Raw genomic sequence first — 6,000 nt, 5'->3', positions numbered from 1 at the left:
TCCAGGAACGTTCGATGCGGATCGGTATCTGCATCTCCTCCATATGATGGTGGATGACATCGGGGATGATCTGCCCCTATTGTAGCAGAAGGAGGACACTCTGAGTGCACTTTCCTTACTTCAGTAATAGCAGCGGTCCCACGGGATTTAGAGAGACATCTAAAAGGACTTCTACTTCTCACATGCTACTCTTCAACTTTGCAATTCGGTTTTACTCTATCTCTTGCAGGGGCCACAGCAGAAAATTGAACTCCATGTTCCGAGCCCCCAGGAGCCACGTGCCATACCACCATGTAGCACATCCATGCCTTCCTAATCAAGTACGCTATTGTAATTTCAATATAAGGACCCCAGTATTGAGATATAGCAATGTCTTTTCTGTCTTTTTGGCTGCAGTCTGTATATACTGTACATTTATGATACCAATTAAAAGTTTTGGAAACATTTTATTTTCTGCTGGTGCTTTCCAAGAAACATAAATGAACCAGTGAATGTTAACACTTCCCAAACTTTTGTATGATGCTCAATAATATTCAAACTTTCACAATTTCTAGTAACTTTTAGCAATGACAGACTAATAGTGTGCAAATACAGAACACAGCTCCACATTCCAAGACTAACTTTTTTTCCGGGACCAATTTCACAGTGGGATTATTGTACATAGGATATCACAATGATGACAGAAACAAAGGAAAAAGGGGAAAAGGGGGGTCGATTTCAGGAAAACACAGTGAAAAGTCGAACAGATGCAGAATGCCTAAGGGATTTGATCAAGAAAATGTATTACTTCTCTGTGTCACTCTTGCACAGCTGAGTCATTTACATTTCTTAAATAATACTTCATTTGCCGTATCCTTACATGGTAAGCTGCAAATACCTTTTGCATGTCTGTCCCACACTGGAAAGCTTAAGCAGTTCCAAGTGGAAGCTGTTCCTTTAATAAAGAAAGGAAAGCCTGCCTTAAGGCATCCCATTACAAAGCAATGAACGACGCACTAGGACTGGCAGCCTAACTATATAAAGCTTGAGCTGACTGCATGTGCTCAGCACTCAAGCCTCTTCTTATCAAGCATCTCACTCATTCAAGCACCTTACTCCTGTACCAAACTTTTCGCAGAGCAGTAGGAGATATACTGGGCTTCCTCCTGCAATCATCTTAATGGCTGCACTTTGTAGGACCTAATATATTCCAGTTTTCAAGGTAAGCTTTTTATATCATCTATATAACCTCATGTGCTTGAATGAAAACTCTCATGTATTTGATCTTTACTTTTTAAACATTGTATCAAAAAATGTAAAAAAATATATATTTTTCCAAAACTTTGGTAGAAAGAGTTTAATTTCGACTTCTAATATTGATTTTTTTTTTTTTTGGGATACTTTCTGTCTTTTATGTTCATTTTATCTCCGGTTTTATGAATTATTTCAACTCTTTTTTTTTTTGTCTACCTACATGTCAATTAGATTATTATTCTAACACATACAAACAACGGGAAATTGAACCTTTATCTGGCGCAGCTGCTTTTTACGTTTTCTATTGTGATGGGGTATAATACATACCTGGGACATGTCTGCTGTGTTCTTAAATTCTTGTGGAAATAAGTTTAATTAAAACAGCTTGATTTAAAGGTTTGAGAGAAGAACATTATTCCTTCGTTGTATACTCAGCAGAAAGCCTTTTACTAAAACAGGAGGGTGGCACTAATGCCTCTTCCGAGGTTGGCATTTAGATAAAAAGATCAGTCTCACTAGGGAGTGAAGTTGCTAAATGGCTTTGGTATAATTGGGTGTACATGAAAGACATTTTGCAAATAAAAATCCCTTTACTTACCCTTTCCATCATAGAACTTTTAATCCACGGTTCCTTGGTTCATAGGCTAGTCGGTACAAATATGGCTAGTACGTTTTTCATTCTTTTTTGCTAAATAACAGTTGTATCAACCAATTTCAAAGTCTTAAGAAGTTCATTGATGCTTTGAAGGCGCCTCCAGTTGCTTGCCTTATAGTATTCACTGACAGAATGTAGTTTGATGGTTTGTTCTATGAGAAGTACTATCTTGCCCCAGGGCACATAGAGAGATGTCTACGTCCTCAAGTCCCGAAGAACAAAAGTTCAGCTACTGTATATTAAGTAGTTGCAAGGATGGAAGTGCTGCTCTTGGAGATCATGTTAACCAGTGTTTCTCTCTGCTGCTAAGGACCTGAAATAAACCTTTCCCATTATGACAGCACAAAAAGTTTATACAAAGTTTAATGCTGACTGTATACTGAGTAGGGCTAGTCTTTGACATCATGTGGAAGCTGTAAAGCTCAATGAAAGCATACTGTATTATGCTTGTACAAGCAAGACAGCAGTGCACAATGGGAAGACCTCACTAAACATCACACAGAGTTCACTCATTCAAACTTATTTTTGGAATGCTCTCCTTGTGGTCCAGAGGGATTGAGTTGCAGTGTTCCTTTTACTGTTATTAGCCGGCTGGTCGCTGACCTGTGTTCCCTGTCTAGAAAGCAGCTCAGTATCCTTTATCATTGCTTTTTTACACAGTGAATAGAGCATCGCTTTCTTTCATGCCACGTGACTAGAGTTGTGGGAGATCTCATTGAGACTTTTGTTTGATTTTTACTTACCATCCAAGATGGAAAAAAAGTTGACCGGTTTTTAAAGTTTTGTTCAGTTTTGTTTAATACAAATTTGTGGGATTATGTGATTTAATGATCATTTGAATTGTTGGTCTAAAGTAAAAATTGAGCTGTAAATGTGTTTGGGCAAAATAGGGGTGGAGCTAGGAGGAAGTTGGGTAACATGTGCTGGGTGTCAAGGGTGCCAACCACCATCTGTGCCTTGGACAAGGAGTTTAGATACAGTACTAAAACAGTGATCTAAATCTAAGTATTGGATGAAGGAAAGGGTAGCAGTAACCCTGGGGCAAACTCAGTACTAAAGCAGTGATCTGAATCTGAGTATTGGATGAAGGAAAGGGTAGCAGTAACCCTGGGGCAAACTGATCCAGATTATGTGTAAGGAAGTTCTGTGTTGTTTCATTAGGCTTTTTTTAACATAAGAAACATCTAATTTGTAGGTACTTTAGAGAATATCTTAAGCAGGGGTGTAGCTAAAGGAAGGGGCATGTGCCTAAATGTCATGGGAGGCAACAACATGCCATTCTATTTTGCTCATGGTTTTTAGATATGGAACTTGGGTACCAGAAAAAAGCTTTGCTCCAGGTGATGGAAATCCCAGCAATGACATTGATATTAATGGGAATCAGTCAGTACTAGAGATGAGCGAGCATGCTCAGTAAAGTGAGTTACTCGAGTGAGCCTCGCTCATCACGAGTAACCGCCTTCTCCTCCGAGCGTGCTCGGGGGCAGCGGGGGCGGTGGGGGAGAGTGGAGGGGAGTGGGGGGAGAGTGAGAGAGATCTCTTACCCCCGCTAGACCCTAGCGGCAAGCGGTAGGGTGTAGTGGGGGGAAGAGATCTCTCTCACTCTCCCCCCGCTCCCCTCTGAGGCTCACTCGAGTAACTCACCTTACTGAGCATGCTTGCTCATCTCTAGTCAGTACCTACGAACTAAAGTTATGGACTCGTTGGAGCTGAAACACTAAATCCAGGGATGTGACTACTATACCTACCCTCCTCAGCGTTTCCCCACTGTCCTCTTGTAAAGCCAACTGGGCACTAAATAGGCATATGCAAAAGCTAATTCTGTCACTCTATGCACATGCCTATGTAGTCCATGGTTTATATGCAGTCCCACCTTTGCAAGAGGACAGCAAAATAATGTTGAAGAAGGTAAGTATAATAGTAACATCCCTGGATTCAGGGTTTCAGTTCCTACAGTATGAGCCTTTAATTCTAGTTTACAGGACTTATAGGACTTAAAGGTGTTGTCTCGCGAAAGCAAGTGGGGTTAAGTACTTCTGTATGGCCATATTAATGCACTTTGTAATATACATCATGCATTAATTATGAGCCATACAGAAGTTATTCACTTACCTGCTCCGTTGCTGGCGTCCCCGTCTCCATGGCTCCGTCTAATTTCGGTGTCTTCTTGCTTTTTTAGACGCGCTTGCGCAGATGGGTCTTCTCCCTTCGGCTCGGCTTGGCACCATCTGCGTTTTGGCTCCGCCCCCTTGTACGCATCATCACGTAGCTCCTCCCCTGTCACATGTGCCGATTCCAGCCAATCAGGAGGCTGGAATCGGCACATGTGACGGGGCGGAGCTACGCGATGACGCGTACAAGGGGGTGGAGCCAAAATGCCGATGGTGCCAAGCCGAAGGGAGAAGACCCATCTGCGCAAGCGCATTTAAAAAAGCAAGAAGACACCGAAATTAGACGGAGCCATGGAGACGGGGACGCCAGCAACGGAGCAGGTAAGTGAATAACTTCTGTATGGCTCATAATTAATGCACGATGTATATTACAAAGTGCATTAATATGGCCATACAGAAGTGTATAACCCCACTTGCTGCCGCGAGACAACCCCTTTAAGAGATTCCCTTTAAGGAATGTGAATACTGGCAATTCTCTAAAATATTGGTCCATGTATATTTATTTTTGAAAACGTGATTGGTGCGACAATAAGATAGAGAAAGCCATAGTTTAGGTCCTGCCTACACTCATTGCCCCTTCTTTGTCATCAATTTAGTGTCTTCAGATGAAGACATAAGTTAAGGTACTTTTAGACGGAACGATTATCATTCAAAAAACCATTCACACCAGTGAAAATGAACGATATTCATTCAGTCTACATGCGAGCCAATGACTGAATGACGAATGATAACCGTTCACTTTTCATTCGTCGCTCATTTTATGCAGCCATAAAAATCATTGTTGGCTCATTCGCTTTTCATTCAGTTTAATCAGCAATCCTTCAGTCTTTCACATTCACAGCAAGTGTGAAAGACTGAACAATTCTGAACGATTCTCATTTGAATGAGCCAACGATGCATTTGCCTGTCTAAGCAGGCTGCACGAGAGCGAACAAGCTAGTGGTGACGTCAGTCCCTCAATCAAACAAGAATCAGTTCGTCTAAGAGGACCCTAATGTGAGATAGACTGATGTAGAGACTTGTTGACTGATAACTCAACTGAAAAGACTGTAGTTGCCAGGAAATGTTTCAGTAGCATCCAGACTCTCAGACATGGCTTACCTAATCCAATCAAAGTCTGTCTGGCACCAAACTGACTATGAGCAAGGGGAAGGTTATCTTGACAACAGTTATCCCATACAGTAAATGAATGAGGAGAACTTCATTAACCCAATCTGTGGTAATCCAATAAGCTTTCTTGAGAGCCTGTACCACAATACGACATAGTAGTGGTCTCCACTTGCGGTTCTCCAGCTGTTAAAAGACTTCAGTCCTCAGCATGCTGCAAATTATAGTTTTGTAGCAGCTAGAAAGTCACAGAATGGAGTCCGATGATGGTCTACAGTCTGAGTCATATTTGTAAATGGCGGTCTATAGCTTGCTGACAGGAAATCAATCTAACCACAATTTGAAGTCAGCGAGGGGCTCTATAAGCAATTTCATCATATTTACGTTAAGTGCCTCTTAACCAGATGTTCTCTTTAAATATACAATACACTAAAAAAAATGGAAAATTCCAGTCTGTGAAGTAAGAGTTCTAGGGGCTTTTTCCTTAGACTGTAATTTTGATGACACAAGAAAAATGGAATTTCTCTCATTAGTTAGTTTTCCATTTACCTGTACAGGCAGAGGTTGCTAGGGGCAAAACAGAGATGAAAAATGTTGTAATACAACATGGTATACTAAATTATGCACAACTATGCATCTGAAGTAATAAAATACTTATGTTCTCTAAACCAAACCCTAATCTCTTGTCTGTAATGTTTGCAATATAGGGATTTAGTGTGGATGGGGCTGCTGCAATGAGATTGACAACTCGAGTCTGAGATCTTGTAGCATAGTCCTCTATTGGGAGAACATTAAACTTGTGCATCATAGAACATTTTTGAAGTCAGCGTTCGG

At 41.0% G+C, this 6,000-nt stretch overlaps 1 protein-coding gene across 4 annotated transcripts in view; it reads left to right on the top strand.

Moving 5' to 3' along the window:
• The first annotated feature begins 1,039 nt into the window (after positions 1-1,039).
• The window catches only part of TNC (tenascin C), a 117,807-nt gene continuing 112,846 nt past the window's right edge, over positions 1,040-6,000 (top strand). For 3 of the 4 annotated variants that reach the window (XM_066580836.1, XM_066580835.1, XM_066580833.1), the window contains exon 1: positions 1,041-1,201. The gene's annotated coding sequence lies outside the window, so the exon portion shown is untranslated. Of the gene's footprint in view, positions 1,202-6,000 lie in introns of all 4 variants that reach the window. The other variant, XM_066580834.1, reaches the window with a different exon arrangement.

Source organism: Eleutherodactylus coqui, chromosome 10 (assembly GCF_035609145.1).
Source record: "Eleutherodactylus coqui strain aEleCoq1 chromosome 10, aEleCoq1.hap1, whole genome shotgun sequence".
NCBI classification, from domain to species: domain Eukaryota; kingdom Metazoa; phylum Chordata; class Amphibia; order Anura; family Eleutherodactylidae; genus Eleutherodactylus; species Eleutherodactylus coqui.
This window is presented reverse-complemented; position numbering and strand designations above follow the sequence as displayed.